We start from the raw sequence: 18,525 nt of genomic DNA on the forward strand, positions 1-18,525 counted from the left end.
TGAATTCCTTTTTACAGATGTTCTATGGGTTGTGGGTTTCGAGCTATTTGTATGTGTGTCTTTCTGCTCTGCCCCCCAGGAAGAAGTTTCAGAAACTGAGACCTTCGTCCTTTTCCCCAAAAGAATTTGGGTCCAATCTGTTTGAGGGGGGAATGATGGGGTTCAGACTCTGGGAACTTCCTTGAACTCCCCTGGAATTTCCTCACTTTACCTGGATTTTCATACTCAAATTGAGCTCTCTTGGCTTCCCCTCACAGAACCTGACTTTTCATACTCAAATTGAGCTCTCTTTGCTTCTCCTCACAGAATCTGACTTTTCATACTTAAATTGAGCTCTCTGTTTCTCCTCCCAGAATCTGACCTTTCATACTCAAATTGATCTCTTCCTGTATCTCCTTACAGAATCTGGCCTTTCATACACAAATCTGTGATCATTGTCTGTTATCCCTTGATTGCCCTACCTGCTTCCCACCTAGGTGCCCCCCAGTCTGATGTTTGTTGACTCCCCTCAAGACCCTTCCTAAACCCCTCCTCCCATCACCCTGGACTACCAGACCCCCCCTCACCTCCCAGATCCCTCCTCTACTCTTTTCTGTATTTAGGTCCCACCTTGCCTCCATAGAGGTGCTCAGATTGAATCCAGCTCAGATTCTGTCTAGCTGAGATTCTCTCTGGCCTATTTGTGATCACAAGCGTTACCAATGCTTAGGCTCCTTAAGAGGCAACCCAATTAGGCGAATCCTTAATAAACTTTGTTTTCTTTGGCTTTAAGAAGGCTTGAGACGAATTCATTCGAGCATGACCCGGATCGTCGTTATTTTGGGGTCCCCCATCACCCCTCAACCTCATCATTAGCATGAATTTCTATGACCAGTATAGAATACTGGCCAATAATGTAGCAAGAGAAGAGCAAAAAAAAGGGGATAATGGGTGGGGACCACTCAAGTGTTGACTACCAGCATTCATGAAATACTAAAAGATCTAGAGGAAGATGTGCAGTACTTTGGTGTACTGCAGTACAAATTAGGAATTCAAAGAAGATTGATACAACCTTCAAATTCAGGGGTTCTTAACCAGGGGTTGACAAATTTGATTTTTCAGTTATATATTGATAACTGTTTTAATATTACTCATTTCCATTGTAATCACAGACAATTTATTTCGAACGTTTTAAAACACGATTTTCAGAATAGATGCTGAGATTTCACTGACTAGACTGCCAAAGGTGTCCACATCACCAAAAAAAAAAGTTAAAAAAATCCCTAACTAGAGTGTTTATTAGTAGTAAGTAAACAAGCATGAATATTCAATTGGAGAATGTATTCACAAGCGAAAAAGGATGTTGCTGATAAGAAGCACTTTAAAAAGCCATGTACTTTACTGCCTTACTTAACATTTAGCCTTGTTCCGGACCTACAAAGCAAAAAGCGGTACATTTAGCCACAGTGCAGGAAAACCAGTATTGTCCAGAGCTGCAGATTGATTAGACTCTAGTTAGGGCCAGCACTCTTTTATAAGCAGGAGCACAGAATAACTTAAATGGTTTTCAAATGTACTAACTTAGAGGACACAGGCCTCAGGGACTTTTCAATGCAGCAATCATGAGTAGGCTAGATAAAGCTACATACAGGACTTGGTAGGATTTCTTTGGGATCAGTGGCTGAACTCATGAACTCAATACATGTCAGTCTTCTTCAGGGAGAAAAGGGCCTACTCTAACCCAACTGCATGAATTGAGTAGATAGTCTATAGAAGATTTACAGAATCTTGGACTAAAGTAGCCCAAAGTGAGAAGGCGTGGATGGTTTTTGATGTGCATGGTTGAAAGAGTATTCACACAGATGGGATCAAGGTTTCTTAGAGATATTAAAGCAGAGATACAAGGTAATATAGGGTGTCCCAAAAGTCTTGTTTAGTCTTTTTTTTTCCAGTCATGTCTGACTCTATGACTCCATTTGAAGCATGGCAGAGATATTGGAATAATTTGCCATAGCCTGCTCCAGCTCATTTTACAGATGAGGAAACTGAGGCCAACAGGGTTAATGACTTGCCCAAGGTCACACAGGGAGTCTCTGAGACCACATTGGAACTTCGGAAGATGAATCTTCCTGATTCCAAGTCCAGTTCTCTATCCACTGAGAGAACTGCCAAAAGTTTTAGTATAGTCTTAAACTGTAGTAGTTTACAAATTTTTTCCAAATATATATACACACCTGTATCTGGTGTATCGAATGGCATAGGAGTTCATAAGAGAGAAGTCATTCTAACCTAGGATAGTCAAGGGAAGATAGGGAAGGTATCATGGAGGAGGAGCTAGAACTTAAACTAGGTCTTCAAGAACTGATACAACTTTCACCAGCATTTTGTAGGTTTGAGTTTGCAAGGCTAACACACTGAGCCCCCATTGGGTGACAGAGTGAAGAGAATGATATGCTTGGAGTCAGGAAGCCCTGAGTTTGAATCCTACCCTAGACCCTTATTAGCTATGTTACCATGGACAATGTAAGAAGGTAGCATTTGAGCTGAGTCCTGAAGGAAGCCAGTAGGTCCAAATGCAAAAGTTGCAGGGAGGTGGAGAATATTAATTTAGCATGTGGATTGTAAATTGAGAAGAGTTTGCAGAGCTCATCATTTTACAAATGAGGAAACTGAGAGGTCAAACACAAGGCTGAGTCAATCTGAACCCAGATCTTGTGATTCTATTGCCAGCACTTGCTGTACTCCACTGACTAGTTAGAAGAAAGAAACTCTAGTTTCTTTAGATTCAGAATTCATACATCTAGAACTATAAGTTATTTACAGAGTAAGACAGCTCCATTTTAACAGGAGAAGTTTTCTGATCCCTTGCTTTAGGGAATCTATATTTTCTGATGATGCCATTAAATTAAGATAAAAGATGCTTATCCCATTTGCAGAAGAGGGAGAAGGGGTGGAATGAGGAAAGACCTAGAGATAACTGATTCTCCCCTAGATCAGTGCTTCTTAAACTTTTTCCACTTGTACCCCCTTTTCACACAAGAAATTTTCACGTGACTCCAAGTATATAAAATAGACAATCAAACATTTACCAATAATAAATGATAAAGAAATTTATTTTAAAACAAGTCTTTGGTATACATATATATGCGCACGTGTGTATATATATAGTTTTTACCATTAAAGATGAAAGCAAATTTGCATACTAGTGAGATGAATGTGTGTTTTTTTTTTTTTTACGTGAAGACTTAAATCTTGGTGGCATATTTGATACTGCAGGACTTAGAGCATCTTCATCATTTTTTCAGAATTGAGCGATATTTTGATTTTATAATCGTCAGTGGTGACTGAGAACACCATTTCACATAAATGCATAGTACAAAACAGCAGAGATATGTTTAGGGCCTATTCAGAAATTGTTAGAAATTCTGTCCTAATCCCGAGCCACAATTCATTTAATGATTTTTGTTAGGAAACTCAACTTTTAAAACTTTTATTATTTTTTTATCTTTTGATAACTGCAAATTCTTCTTGAATTTTAATAGTAGATGACTGACCCTTTTGATTTCAATTGACTGTGGTTCATGAATCTAATTTATAAGAAATGAGACAAAAGAATGGCCTCTTTTACCTATTAAAAAAAATCAGTCTGGGAGGGGGAAAACCTGCAGGGTTTCTGGTCAAAACAGAAACAATTGCTATTTTACCCTGAGTCAATAAGGACCCAAAGGATGACCACATTAACTGGCCAGTGGTAGGTCCTTGAGAGTAGGAATGTCTCAGTTTGGTATTAGTGTCCAGGTTCTTAATATAGAGTTTGAAGCCTAGTAGTGCTTAACAAATGCTTTTTTTTTTTTAATGCTTTTTCATTCATTCAGCTTTATTAGTGAAAGGGAAAAGAGAGAAAGGTTAATAATGGATTATAAATTCCTCATTGCATTGTAAATTGCCTGAGGCAGAGACTGTCTTTCACTTTTGTATCCCCAGGGTATAGCAGAGTGCCTAGTACAGAAGGTGCTTAGTTATTGTTTATTAATTAATAGGGCTGAGGAAAGTTGTTTTTTTTTTTTTTTTCCAGGAAAGGTTTTATTTCAGGGTTAGGGAGACTGTGTAGACACGAGCTAGAAGTCATTAGGAAAATGTAACAACCATTTTAAAAATACCTACTATGGACCTAGACCTTTGCTAGGAACTGGACATACCAAAGACAGAAAGGAAACCTTTCCTGCCCACAAGTACCTTAAATTCTATTGAGGGAAGGGGAAAAGATAAAGAAAAATCAAGGAGGCAAGAAAAAGGTATAATCAACATTACGGATATGGGAAGGAGTGAGACCATGAGACCCTGCACACCTGCAGAAGAGCAAGCTTTGACCTTAAGGAGAGCCACCTTTGTAATTCCAGTCAGGGAGCAGAGGAAAGATTTTAAGGTACAGAGGAAGAGAGGCAAGGGAACTTTCCAGTAAAGGCAGTAGGCTGCAAGTGGATCCTACTTATTCTTGATTGCCACCTCAAACACTAAGTCTTGTCTCTGACATATACTGGTTAGGTGACTCTGAGGAAGACACTTAACCTCTGAGAATTCTAGGCAAGATTATAAGTTTCAGACAAGGTACCAAACTGCAACTGTAGAGGGAATACCATCACTTGGGAGTTCCTTATGCCACTGGAATCATAAGTCTAGTCTCTAGCTATGGTTTGCAAATCATTTTTTAAAGTTCAGTTTTATTTTGTGGTCTACATTCTCCTTCCCTCCTCCCATGTTTCATCATAAATTATGTAATTGTTATGTCATTGTGGTTAGTTACTGTGTTGATAAAAGTTCCTGTGTCTGTCAAAATCATCTATCTTTCTAAAGTTGCTGTTATTGTTTAAATTGTTCTGCTGATTTCACTTTGCATCAGTTCATGCAAGTGTTCCCAGGTTTCTCTGAAACTCTCCCCTTTCCCATTTCTTCAGCTGGACAGTATTTCATCACGTAATATACCAAACCTTCTTCAGTCATTCCCCAATTGATGGCACCTTCCTCAGTTTCCAGTACTTTGCCACCAAGAAAAGCTGGTATAAATATTTCCGTACATTGCATGTGGATCCTTTTCCTCTTGTGATCTCTTTGAGGTATGGATCTAGTAGCAGTTTTCATGAGGCAAAGGATATACACAATTTAATAGATTTGAAGGTATAGCCAAGTGGAACCCTAGAGTGGCTCTAACTTCTATTTCTCTAAATAAAGTGAGTAATTTGAAGCATTTTTTTCATACAGCTATTGATAGCTTGGTTTTCTTCCTCTGAAAATTGCCTATTCATATTCTTTATCAATTGGGAAGTGCCTCTTATTCTTAAAATTTGAATTTGTTTCCTCTATATCTTAGAAATTAGAACTTTCTTCAGAGAAACTTGCTTCAAAATCCCCCCCAACTTTTTGCTTCTCTTCTAATTTTAGCTGAATTGTTTTTACTCATACACAAACTTTTAAATTTTATGTAATTAAAATAGTCCATTTTATTTACCGTGAACCTTTCTGTCTCTTGTATAATCATGAACTCTTTCCCTATCCATAGATCTGACAGTTAATTTCTTTCATGCTTTTCTAATTTGTTCTATTTTATATCTAAATCATATACCCATCTGCAACCTGTCATGGTATATGATGTGAGTACTGGTCTATACCTAGCATCTGCCAGACGAATTTCCAGTTTTCCCAATAGGTATTTCCCCCTCTTATTACTGTGACTGTGAGCAAATCACTTAACCCTGTTTGCCTCTCTTTGCTCATCTGTAAAAAATGTTGGCTTTCTATTTTAGTTGCATGCCTTTCTTCTTTTTTATTGTTGAAAAGTTTTATAGATATAATTTTCCCCTGAGTACTGCTATGAATACATCCTATACATCTGCTACATTGTATCATTGTTGTCATTATCTTTAATGAAATTATTGTTTTTATGATTTGTTCTTTGAACTACTCATTCTTCAGGATTAAGTGAGCATTTTCAATTACTTTTAATGTTCATTTCAGAGGGCTTATGTTAATTATAATTTTTATTATAGTCCATATAATATATATGTAATATATAGTCCATTTAATATAGTCCGTATTTATAGTCCATAAAAGATGTGTTCAGTATTTCTCCTTTTATGCCTTTATGATATTTTTGTGCCATAATGCATGTTCTATTTTGTGACTGTGCCATGCACAGCTGAGAAATAGATATACTCATTTCTATTCCCATTCACTATCATCCTGAGGTCTACCTTGTATTCCTTTTCTAAAATTCTACTGAGGTTCTCCATTTCTTTTTTATTTGTATTTTGGTAAAATTTATCTTTGTCTGGGAGTGGTAAATTGAGTTACTCCATTATTTTGGCTATATTGTCTATTTCTCCCTGTAAGTCATTTAAATTTTCTTTTAAGCATTTTGATGCTATGCATTTGATGTATTCATGGTTGAGATTGATATTAATTCTTTGCCAGTGATACCTTCCAGAAAATGTAATTTTCACATTTCTCTCTTTTAATTAGGTCCATCAGGTCTATTTAATTTAGGTCTCAATACAAGGTTGAGAGAGTCAGGAAAGACTTCATGTGAAAGTTGTGCTTGAAGTACGTCTTCAAGGAAGAGAAGGATTCTTGGAGGAAAAGGTGAGCAGAAAACCCATGTCAGCCATGGGAGATCACCATATGTAAAAGAACAGGAAGAAAGTCAGTGCTTTATTTTTGCTTTTATTTTTCTGGACAGTAAAGCACAGGAGAGGAAGTAATGTACCGAGAGTGGAAGGATTGATTTGACCAGATTGTGAAGTGCTTTAAAAGGCAAGAAGATGAGTTTCTCTTTGATCTAAGTGGGAAGAGGCAACCATTGGAGTTTGTTTGGAGTCAGGACAGATTTGAGCCAGAGAGGCCAGGAGAGAAGCTCTTAAAGCAATGCAGGTGAGCAGTGATGAGAGCCTAAGTGTCAGTACAGAGAAGGGGATACATATAAAAGATACAGTAAAGGCAGAAAAAGACAAGATTTCACAACAGATGGTATATTTAGGTGAGGGAGAGTTAGCCATCAAGGATAATGCTGAAATAAGGACCTGGGAGTAGGTAAGGATCAGCAATGCTGGATACTTGGTGCTGCTGAATTGACTTAGCTACTAGTTAGTTCACATGTGGGGCAAGTTTTTACTGGAAATGTAGCAGGAGTTGGGAAGGTTCACCTCTCACTTTCACCTTCCTCCCCTCCATTGTCAAAGCTCTTTCTTGCCTCTTTTATGTGAGATGAGTTACTACATACTACTTTTCCTTTTCTCTTTCTCCTAGTACATTCCTCTCAACATTCAATTTTCTTTTTTAGATACCCTAGGACTTTTCCTTTTGGGAGCTCTTTCAGGAGGTGATTGGTAGATTCTTTCCATTTCTATTTTACCCTCTGGTTCTAGAATATCAGGTCAATTGTTCCCTAAATCCCACTGATACATTATTTGTACAAACACCAAGGATAGCCCTTCACCAGTCCTGTAAAGTTGAAATGTCTTCTAATGTCCAAAGGTCCAATACTGGTCCTTGGCCTGGCTCACTGTTAGAAGGAGTAAGAGGCAGCTGACTAATTTCATGGCTCAGGCGTTGTAGTTTCTTCTTCTTTCTCTGGCGGAATCCCTGTGATTTCTTCCTGGTGCTGTACGACCCGTAGTCTTTTCACTGGTACCCAAATCTCCTTGTCTCCTGTAAAGATACAAGCATAACCCTTGCCCCAAGTTATTATGGTATGTGGTCCATGCCACTGCCCTTCCTGATCTTGCCACATGGCTGTCTGTCCCGTGGCCGGAGGCGTCCATTCCAATTTTTTCTTAAAATCATCTGGTGTCTGGAGAGCAATTTGGAACTATGCCCAAAGGGCTACAAAAATGTGCATACCCTTTGACCCAGCAATATCGCTACTAGGACTGTATCCCCAAGAGATCATAAAAATGGGAAAGGAATCCACATGTACAAAAATATTTATAGCAGCACTCTATGTAGTTGCCAAAAACTGGAAGTCAAGGGGATGTCCATCAATTGGGGAATGGCTGAATAAATTATGGCTTATGAATGTAATGGAGTACTATTGTGCCATAAGAAATGATGAACAAGAAGACTTCAGAGAGGCCTGGAAGGACTTATATGACCTGATGCTGAGTGAAAGGAGCAGAACTGGGAGAACTTTGTGCACAGCAACGACCACAGTGTGCGAGAGTTTTTTCTGGTAGACTTGGAATTTTGTAATAACGCAAGAACTTCTTATAAAAAAAAAAAAAATCCCAAAGATGGTTCTCAAGGCAAAATGCCTTCCACACTCAGAGAAAGAAATATGGAAGTCACTCCCAAAATGTAGCAGATCATGTTTGTGTATGTGGATGTGTTTGTGTATCATGTTTTGATTTGTTATATGATTTCTTTCATTTATTTTAGTCTGACTAGATAGCATGACTATAGTGAAAATATACTCAATAGGAAAGTATATGTAGAACCTATACAGAATTGTATGCAGTCGTGGGGAGGGAGGGGGGTAGTGGAGGGTAAGTGTGGGGGGGATAAAATCTCAATTGTATGGCAGTGATTGTTAAACATTAAAAAATAATAATAAATAAAATAAAATAAAATAAAATCATCTGGTGGTCTGCCTGATCTGACCATGTGTTTCATGGCAGGCGTAAGACCGTGCTCATCGAATTTTAAGTAATTGATAGTGAAAAGTGCCAATTTCAATTGATCATGTGCCATGGACCTGTGTCCCGAAGCTCCCCCTTTTTATTTTTGGACATATTGTTTTATGGTGCGGTTCGCATGTTCTACTATGGCTTGTCCTGTGGGGTTACAGGGGATCCCAGTCACATGAGAGATTCTGAATTCTGAGAGAATTTTTTGGAAGGCCGAAGCAGTGTATGCTGGGCCATTATCAGTCTTTAATAGTCGTGGGACGCCATGGGCTGCAAAACATTGAAGCATATGACTACACACGTCCTTAACTGCCTCTCGGGTGCGTAGAGCAGCCATGATGAAACCGGAGAAAGTGTCTATAGACACATGGACATATTTAAGCCTCCCAAATGAAGCTATGTGAGTCACATCCATTTGCCAGATATCATTAGGATGTGATCCCTTAGGATTGTACACTCTGCATGGCATCGGTGGCTGGAAAGGAATGCATGCTGTGAGTGATTTTACAATCTTTCGGGCCTCTTTCTTAGTAAGTTTATATAAATGTCTTAATGATTTTGCTGATATATGAAACTTATTGTGAGCCTGCTGAGCTTCCTCAGTGGTTTCTAGGTATATACCTCCTGACACTACTCGATCCACAACCTCATTTCCTTCTGCTAGAGGCCCTGGTAGATTGGAGTGTGATCTTAGATGTAAAATGTGGAATGGGAACATACGTCCTCTTATGGTGTTTTGGACTTCCGCGAGCAACTGTCCAATTTCTAATTGGGTTGATTTGCAGGCAGTCTCTAGGTCTGGTATAAGTGTGCCTACATATCTACTGTCAGTAATGACATTGATAGGCTCATCAATTTCTAAAGCCTTCCAGACCGCAAATATTTCGTTCTTTTGGGTGGATGAGAATGGAGTATCATATACCTGCAACCATTTATCTTGATACACATATGTGGCTGCTCTATTTAATTTTGTGGCATTAGTAAATACATTCTTTCCTATGACCGCAGTGTCATAGTGTTTCTCAGCCCATGTCCATGGTGTTTCCTGGTATATGCTTAGAGCCTTATTTATGTTCCCTGTTTTGAAGTTTTGATTAAGGATGACTTGCCATTCTGGGTATTCTGTACAGCATTTCTCTACTTGTTCTTTAGTGTCTCTACAGTAGATGGCATCAGGATCTCTTCCTATCAGTTTCCTCACTCTCTGAATTGCTTTGTAAACCACTTGTGCAACTAGTACACAGGAAGGGACACAAGACCTACTGTGTACCCTCTTCAAATGTATCCACTCTAATACCCCTTCCTCTTGGTGAAGGCATCCTGTGGGAAGTTCCACAATGAAAAGGATAGAGATATACATATTTTCTGTTGGTCTATATCTCCTGGTGCTAGCCTCTACGATTTTTGTTTGAATTTTGGAGATGCACTCCAGCGCTTGAGGAGTCCATTGTCGTGGTGAATTTAAGTCAGGATCTCCTTTCAGCATGTCATACAATGGGTGTAATTCACCTGTAGGTATTCCTAATTGTGGTCTGATCCACTGAAGCTCTCCTATCACCTTTTGCATAGGATTAAGAGTCTTGATTTTAGACACATCTATTACAGGTGATTTAATATGGATTTGATGTTCTAATATGGTGTGTCCTAAGTAATGTATAGGCAGGTCTTTCTGTATCTTATCAGATGCTATTTTTAAACCCTGTCTGAGGAATTCTGTCTCTGTCATTTGTAATGTCATTTCTAAAATTTCAGTGTTATCATGAGCTCCTAAGATATCATCCATATAATGGAGTATCAACACCTGGGGAAATCTCTTCCTGACTGGGTGTAATGTCTTGTCTACATACCACTGACAAATTCTGGGACTGTTTTTCATTCCTTGGGGTGGTACCTTCCATAGGTAATGAAGGTATGGCTTCTGTAGACTGACACTGGGTAAAGAGAATGCAAACCTTTCCCTATCCTCAGTATAAACAGGAATACTGTAAAAACAATCCTTGATATCAATCACCCAAAGTTTATAACTGCTGGGAATTACATTGGGTGATGGCAAACCTGGCTGCAAAGCACCCATCGGCTGCATGATGTCATTGATCTTTCTCAAATCATTCAACATTCTGCATTTTCCAGATTTCTTCTTTATGACAAATACAGGAGAGTTCCAAGGACTAAAGGATTCCTCAATGTGTCCTAACTCTAACTGTTCTTATATAAGGTCTTTCAGGGCCGTGAGATTTTCATATTTTAGGGTCCATTGATCCACCCAGATGGGCTCATCCGAGATCCATGGTAATTTTGGTGGTGGAATTCTCACGGCATCGTCATCAATGGACCCGTTCCAAAATTTGTTGTTAATCTTACCCCTAATTGTGTAAGCAGGTCTCTTCCCCATAGTATTATGGGAAGCCCTTCCAATACTTGTGGCCAAAATTTTCCTGATCTGTCCTCAAAAGTCCACCGTAGTGGTCTGGCCACCTCCCTGGCCCATTGTGAGCCTCCTATGCCATATACATTGTCTTCCTCTCCTATAGGCCATTGAGACTCCCATTGTGAAAAAGGGAATATGCTTCTGTCTGCACCGGTGTCCACAAGGCCTGTTTTAGGTATTCCTTCTATATATATGGTAAGTATTGGTCTCTGATTGCCAGTTTGTTGAGTTCAATATATTGTTTGTTCTATGTTATGATTCATTTGTATCAATTGTGCTACCGGCTGCCCTCTACCCACCTCCACCTCCCCATTGTTAGAGTTGCACATCAGGGTCTTGTGTAAGGTACCAATCTGTGGTTGCTGTACTACGGCCTGCAAGCCTGGGTAAGCATTTGCTGGTGCAGAAATGATAATCTCTCACTTTGTTTTGATGCTTATTTCCTCTATTGGTAACCACACTGTTGTGCATGGAGGTATCAGGAAATTCCCTAGGCTTCTGATTAATTTTGACTGTATGGCGCCGACTTGAGTGTCCGGTACCTCCTCCTGAATTCTAAAGTGGCCTGTGGGATCGTCTCTGCGTCCTCCCGGTAGCCCCTCTTTTTCTCCTGGGCTGGAGGGATGCCCGTCTGCATGTTTAAATATTGAGCACTACCCTTGAGAGGGGACAATGACCTACACTCTGAAGCACAATGCCCTGTTTTCTTACATTTTGAACAGGGTGTGGTTGGCTTACTCTTAAATGGTGTTCTGTTCCCTTGGTACTCAAGTCCTTTTCTTCCCTCTGAATTGTTTCTACACTCCCTCTGGTAATGTCCTATTTTTCCACACTTAAAGCATCTCACTCTTGCTCCAGCTCCCTAATAATTTCTCAGCACCCCTGCGAAGATGGAAGCCTGTACTCTTGCTAGCTATGTCTGAGATCCTACCTCCTCACACCTATTTAACATGTCTTCAATGGAACAGTTCTTGGGTAATCCTAGCAGAGCCTTCCTACAATCTGCATTAGCTCCTGATCAGAGGATGTCCTTTCTCACTACAGCAGTACCTTCCACTTCACCCATAGTCCTGGTGACAACTTCAGTTACTCGGGCACAGAAATCAGTGAAGGGTTCTGCATTTCCTTGCTTCAGTGATTGTAGAGATACCTTCTTAGGACCCTTCTCAGGAATCAGCATTAATGCCTGCTCCACCCCTTGGGCTAGCCTCTCATACAGCACTAGATCATGTCCTATTTGCTTAATGTCTTCTGCATACTCTCCGGACCCAAATAACATATCATAATACCATTGGGCATCTGTAGTGTTGCCAGCATTACCTGATGTTGCTATGGCTCTTAATTTTTCTGCCAAAAGCTGAAGAAAGCAATCATATTGTCTGGGAGTTAAGATGGCTCTCATGGTTAATTTCCAGTCATTTGGGGTTAACACATAATTAGCCAATTCTTTTAATCTTATGAGGATACAAGGAGCATTTATCCCATCATCTGTAACCACCTTTTTCAATTCTTCTATCTGTAAGGCTGGTATGGGCCCGTGAGTCCTCGTCACGGAGCCGTCTTCTGCTTTATCCTCCAATACAGGGAACGCACTTATCCATTCCCCGCCAATCTCCCTGAAGCTAGTGTAATCACCATCCTCTCTCAGCTTTTCTAGAGTCTGCTGTAATGCTGATTTTTTGAAAATTATTTGTACTTCTCTCACCTTGTCGCTAGGTGGCAGAATTGTTCCTCTTCTCTCACTCTCTGTGCTTCCTCCCTTCTCACCATCAGTGAACTCCTTTTTCCAGCTAACCCTCCTTTTAGTTTTCAGCAAGCCCTTTAATTTTTCAGTTAACTCTTGCATGTCCTCTCTCACTTCCCGAACTGTTTCTCTCTCTCTCGCCATATCTCTTGTTCCAACTCTAAGTCTGGACATATGGATGCTGGCTGCCTTTCTGGGCTACTGTCCCTTGTACTACTCCCTGACTCAGAGGGGGTCGTCTCTGAAGATGTGGTAAATGTTCTCATTTGCACTGCCTTGCCACCGTCTTCCTCTATGAACACATGCTTCAGCATGTCATATAGGAAGAAAGTGTGAGGATCCAATTTATTTGGGTTTTCGAGTTCAAAAGCTGTTAACTGCTCTCCAACAATGACCCAAGAGTCTAAACTCATAGGAGGTCGTTCTGACACCCAAGGACAGATTTCACAAATGGTATCTATGAACTTCCTTATATTTCTCAAACTTACTGTAGTTCCATGTTTCCTGATCTTTTTGTAAGTTATTGCTGTGTATTGACCCTGACTCAACTTTTGTGAGCTTTGCCCCATTTCAATCTTACTCAGGGTTACACCTCTTCCCACCGAGCTGAATTGTGCGTGTCTTCTCCTGGGTCCACTTCTCAGATCCGCTTGCTGGAGGACTCGGTGAGGCAGACAGGCTACTGTCTCCCGTCGCGCTCAGGCATCGGCCTTTGACCCTGTCCTGATAGCTCCTGTAGACTGTCTAGGCTTCTGGAGAGCCTGACTCACTAGGGGGGGACTGAGGGACCTGATTGCCTCAGCTGAGATTCCTGAGGGACCTAATTTCCCTTGGCTGAGCTTCCTCCTCCTTCCCCCCTGCTTGTGGCTCCATGTTGGTGGGCGCCAAGTTGCTATGGTTACAGCATAGCTTACTGAGAGGAGCAAGTCTTATGCCTGGCCAGCAGGCTCCTTGTCCTCCTGTGGAGCTGGCGAGTAAGAGAATGAGGTGGGAGAGCGGGTCAGAGAAGGAACTCTGATTTATTCAAGCAAGCACTCTGATTATATAGTCTCTGCCAGCTAGCCCAGTGAACCATGGTGACACACCTAAACAAACCCGAAACTAAAGAAATGAATACAAGCTGGAACTATAGTGACAACAACAAACCCGGGGTGGGGCCGTCCCTTCCAGCGCCATCTTCTTCACCATTCCCTGCTCCGGACTCAGTTTACCTGATGTCCGTCAGTGTGGCGTCCCAGATGGTGTGGCAGTCAGCGCCCCTTACATTTCTAACCTACCATTGTTCTTTAATCATTTTATAATCCTTTCACCTGAGGTCTTCAGGGGTCAGTCTTGAACTTCCTTCATAGAAAACCAAGATAGTTGCTGTCCTCACCAAAATTCTTGGGACTTTCAGGAGGGAAGAAAGTGTAGTGACTGACTCCTTCTAATTAGATACTTTCACTCTCCAGCTTCTATGGTTCTCTCCTTTCACTTTCTTTTTCCCTTCCCTACTCTTATTCCATCTTTCACCCCCCACCCCCCAACAATGCCTTCAACTGCCTCAATGTTAGACTGGCAGTGATCATAAGACTTCAGAGAAATTCTAAAAACCATTCCATCAGACAAAGGTTAGGGATCCCATACATTAGTCTATAAACCACTTAGATCAGGATCCTTAACTTTTTTTTGTATCATGGTCTGGTTTGGCAGTCTGGTGAAACCTATGAACCCTTCTCTGAAAAATATTTATAAACTCAGAAAATAGAATGCATAGGATTACAAAAGAAACTTAAAGTTAGTGAAAATAAAGATGTACTTTTTCCTTCCTCCAACTTCATGGACACCCTAAAATCTATGTACAGATCCCTTGGGATCTATGGACCCCAGGTGGGGAACTCATGACTTTGTTACCCTCATGATGGTCATTTTCTTTGCAGCTTCTTCATGTCCTGTCCCTGTATCGCCAAGGCAACATTCACAGCACTGGTGGTGACTATGAATATGCAGGGGTAGTTCTCAATCACCAAGTATAAAAGACTCTCTATATAGAAGGCAGAAGGAAAACATTTATTTAGACACCAGAAAGCCAAATGTGTCATGGTGACCAAGAAGTTAATAAACATGATCAATGCAGGGAGCAAAGCCATTCCAAGCCTCCCTCCACCTTGGTCAGGGCCTTCTCACAAGCAAAGGCTCAGGAGACTGAGCCTTACTGTGCACCTGCCTGTATCCTCTCCTCTCTGCCCTGACTGTGCTCACCCACTTCCTCCTAGTTCTGCTCAGCCCTTCCTGTTCTGCATGTTCTTCAAGCTCCTCCAACCACGTTACTTAGGGTTCCAGGTGATTTAATAGGTCTATTAATATATAGGAAAGATTTTCCAATTCAAATTACCATTACGGTCCCCCTTTACAAATCTTGTTTATATGTTTCTGAAAACCCTCCATAGAGAATGGACTCAACATGCTAGAGGCCTTCCTTGGGTGCTTTGATATTTTAATATATTGAGGAAGCCTACACTGCAATCAAGTTGTCCCCCAAGTATCTCTTTCTTTCCCTTCATGCCCTGACTACCTTTTATAGATAATTACTTTACCCGATGAAGTCACTTATGCCGTTTTATATGTAAATCATAAGTTATAAAACATAGGATCATGGATTTAGAGCTTGAAGAGATCTCTGATCATTTAATTCAACATTTTGCTGATGAGTAAACTGAAGCCTGAAATTTAAGGGATACAGATGAGATTTAACCCAGTTTTCTATTTCTATGTCTGGTGATCTTTAAAAAGAAAACTACATCATACCATTTCTCAATACAATGTTTATTTATATGTATGAATATAATATATAATATGTGCATGGCTATGTACGAATATATGTAATTTTAATAACATGGCTAACATTACTGCGCTAATAATTTAATATTGGACTTTGAGGAGTTATACAATTTGAAAGATAACTTTGCTTTTATAATTCGGTGAGTTTTGTAAACAAAAATTTTTTTTTAAATTGATGTCTAGGAAGTATTCTAAGGGTTTGCCAAAATCTTATCATATCTTCTTGTCTTTTTTGGTAATTTGATGAAGAATGATAAGGTGTTTTTTGCAAAGAATTTTGACAGTCTGGGATTGATGGGAAATCATTTTAGGTATTGAACCAAACTGAGAACCATTACAAGTTGCTCCAATATGTGATCAGGAAGAGCTCATTTTACAAACACATTTCCCTTTCTATCTCTCTCACTGACAATCACATCAGTCACTTTTTTTTTGACCCATAGTCTAGAAATGTTGAGCTTTTTTAGAAGCAGTGCAGAGAGAAAAGGAATATTATTTTCCTTTCTTTTCTAGGAATGAGGAAATTGAGGGATGTAGGGGTCTAAAATAGGATCATAGGCTTTTAATCTGGAAAAGTGTCATTAATTGTATAGATAGAATAAATGGGGCCCTGAGAGACATGACTTGTTCAAGGTCACCTAGGCAGTAGTTATCCCTTCCACATTGCAACTTTCCCCATCACAGTTTCGATATATGGTAGGTCAGCATAAGAAATTAAATGGGAATTTTTAGGGGAAGTTTTGCAAAAGTTGCTGACAAGAAAGCCAACAGATAAGCCAGAAAAAGCTTAGAAACTCAGAATTGCTTAAAATATATGCATAGTATTATAGAATACCAACTGCAATTCTACAATAAGGTATTGTCAACTCCCCATAAATCAGATTTCTTTTTAGTACAAAGGAAGCACCAAAAAGTTTTACACAGAGTTTCCAGATCCTGGTAGTGTCATACCAGTAACCCCCTACATTGTGGACAGAATAACTGTAGTTCAGTAAGGATTCAAACCCAGGTCTTTTGACTCTAAACCCAGTGTGCTTTCATTATTATAATTTTCTCAGGCTAACGAGTTGCATTTAAGGTAGTGCATTCAAATCCATCAGATTTCTTTACTTTTTCCAGGATATTTTCAATATTGCTAATAAATTATTTCTAGGAACTCTGTAGATATACATACATACAATAATCCAAGGTTCCTTATAATTTCTTTTGGACATCTAGCTTGGAGATTCTCAACTATCCTAAGAAATTAAAATTTCATGGCTCTTCTGAAGTGCTATTTGTGTGCTTACTTTATTCCCCATCTCCTAAATCAGGGTCTGTAAGTACTCATCTTTTATAATGTTAATGACATTTCTGTTAATGAAGATCTTCCCACCCGTTAATAGGTCTCAGGTGGAACCCAGTGGGAGAAGATTGATTAGGGGAGGCTTGTTTGTGTAGCAACCGTTTTGTTAAGTGTTAATTGTTACTGAGGTACTGGGTCCCTTAGGGCTCTGAAAAAAATATATATGCTCTAAAGTGAGGTTTTGCTTTGAGGGCTTAGAAGAAGGTTCATGTGCCAGATGAGACTCTGGGTAACCACCCCTCCCCTTTTGAAAACCCAGATGGTGGTGCTTCATATACATAAATAGTCTGATAGTTGCATCTTGCGGTTGATCTATAATGTATGCATGGCTTATGATCAGACAGTTAGAAGCCCAGTCTGTTGGTTTTTTATTTCTCTGCTTATATTTTCCCTTCTGGTGACTATAATTAAGTAGCTTGGTGAACCCTCAAAAGTTGCTTTCCTTTTAGAAAAGCAGATCGAAGAACCTGTGCAGCAGGCCAGGGCATGCCAGGGTGTCTGCTGTTACATTTTTGTAGCTCCCTCACTACCTAGTTTAATGTTTTGCCATGGCAGGGACTCATAGATATTTGTGGAACGCATATCACAGATCAGTTAAAGAACCTTGAGATGTTTAGCCTAGAGAAGAAAAGACTTGTGAGTGATATGATAATTCTCTCTGAACATCTGAAGGTCTGTCATGAGTCAGAGAGACTAGAATTGTGTTGCTCAACCCCAGAAGACACAGCTAGAAGTAATTGGTTAAGTTACAAAGAGGCAAATTTAGACTGTATGTTGAGACATGATCGCAAAGCACTTGCACTAGTTAAAGGTGTTTATATAGACTTCCCATTAACTTCTTCAAGGGAAGAATCTATCTTTCACCTTTCTTTACATCCTTAGGGCTTAAAATAAGTGCATGGCACATAGTAGGTGCTTAATAAATATTTATTGACTGAACTCTATCTTTCACCTTTCGTTACATCCTTAGGGCTTAAAATAAGCGCATGGCACATAGTAGGTGCTTAATAAATATTTATTGAATGAACAATTTTCTGACTACCGCCTCACCTGAAGCATTCAAACAAAGGTTACAAGACTACTTGTCAGGTATGTCACGGAGGTCATTTTTTTTCAGGTAAGTGTTGGACTAGAAGGCCTCTGAGGTCCCTTTAAAGTGGGATTCTATGATCTAGTTCCTTTCTAGATCTATGTCCTATAAAGAGCTTATAATATTCTAGAGGTTGACAAACCATGCTTGGAATATTCTCCCTTGTCTTCCCTAACTTCCTTCAAGTCACAGATAAAATTCCACCTCTGTAAACATCTGTACTAATGTCTTCTCTTAATTCTAGAGCCTTCCATTTGTTGATTATCTCCAATTGATCCTATATATAGTTGTTAGTGTATTTGTTTGCATGGTTTCTCCCCCACTAGACTGAGAGTTCCTTGAGAAGAGGGGACTGTCTTTTGCCTTTCTTTGTATCCACAGTGCTCAGCACGGTCCCTGACACATAGCAGGTTCTTAAAAAAAGTTTATTGATTATTGACCACT

The 18,525-nt window shown here is 39.8% G+C and overlaps 1 long non-coding RNA gene across 1 annotated transcript; it reads right to left on the reverse strand.

Annotated features, from left to right (window-relative positions):
• Nucleotides 1–3,074: 3,074 nt before the first annotated feature.
• On the reverse strand, nucleotides 3,075–16,778 carry LOC140526920 (uncharacterized). The gene is made up of 2 exons (XR_011974597.1): nucleotides 12,788–16,778; nucleotides 3,075–7,680 (listed from the first exon to the last, which is right to left on the reverse strand). It is a non-coding gene; the product is annotated as an uncharacterized lncRNA (long non-coding RNA).
• Between the last annotated feature and the right edge of the window lie 1,747 nt (nucleotides 16,779–18,525).

The sequence above is a fragment of the Notamacropus eugenii genome, chromosome 2, assembly GCF_028372415.1.
Source record: "Notamacropus eugenii isolate mMacEug1 chromosome 2, mMacEug1.pri_v2, whole genome shotgun sequence".
Lineage (NCBI taxonomy): Eukaryota > Metazoa > Chordata > Mammalia > Diprotodontia > Macropodidae > Notamacropus > Notamacropus eugenii.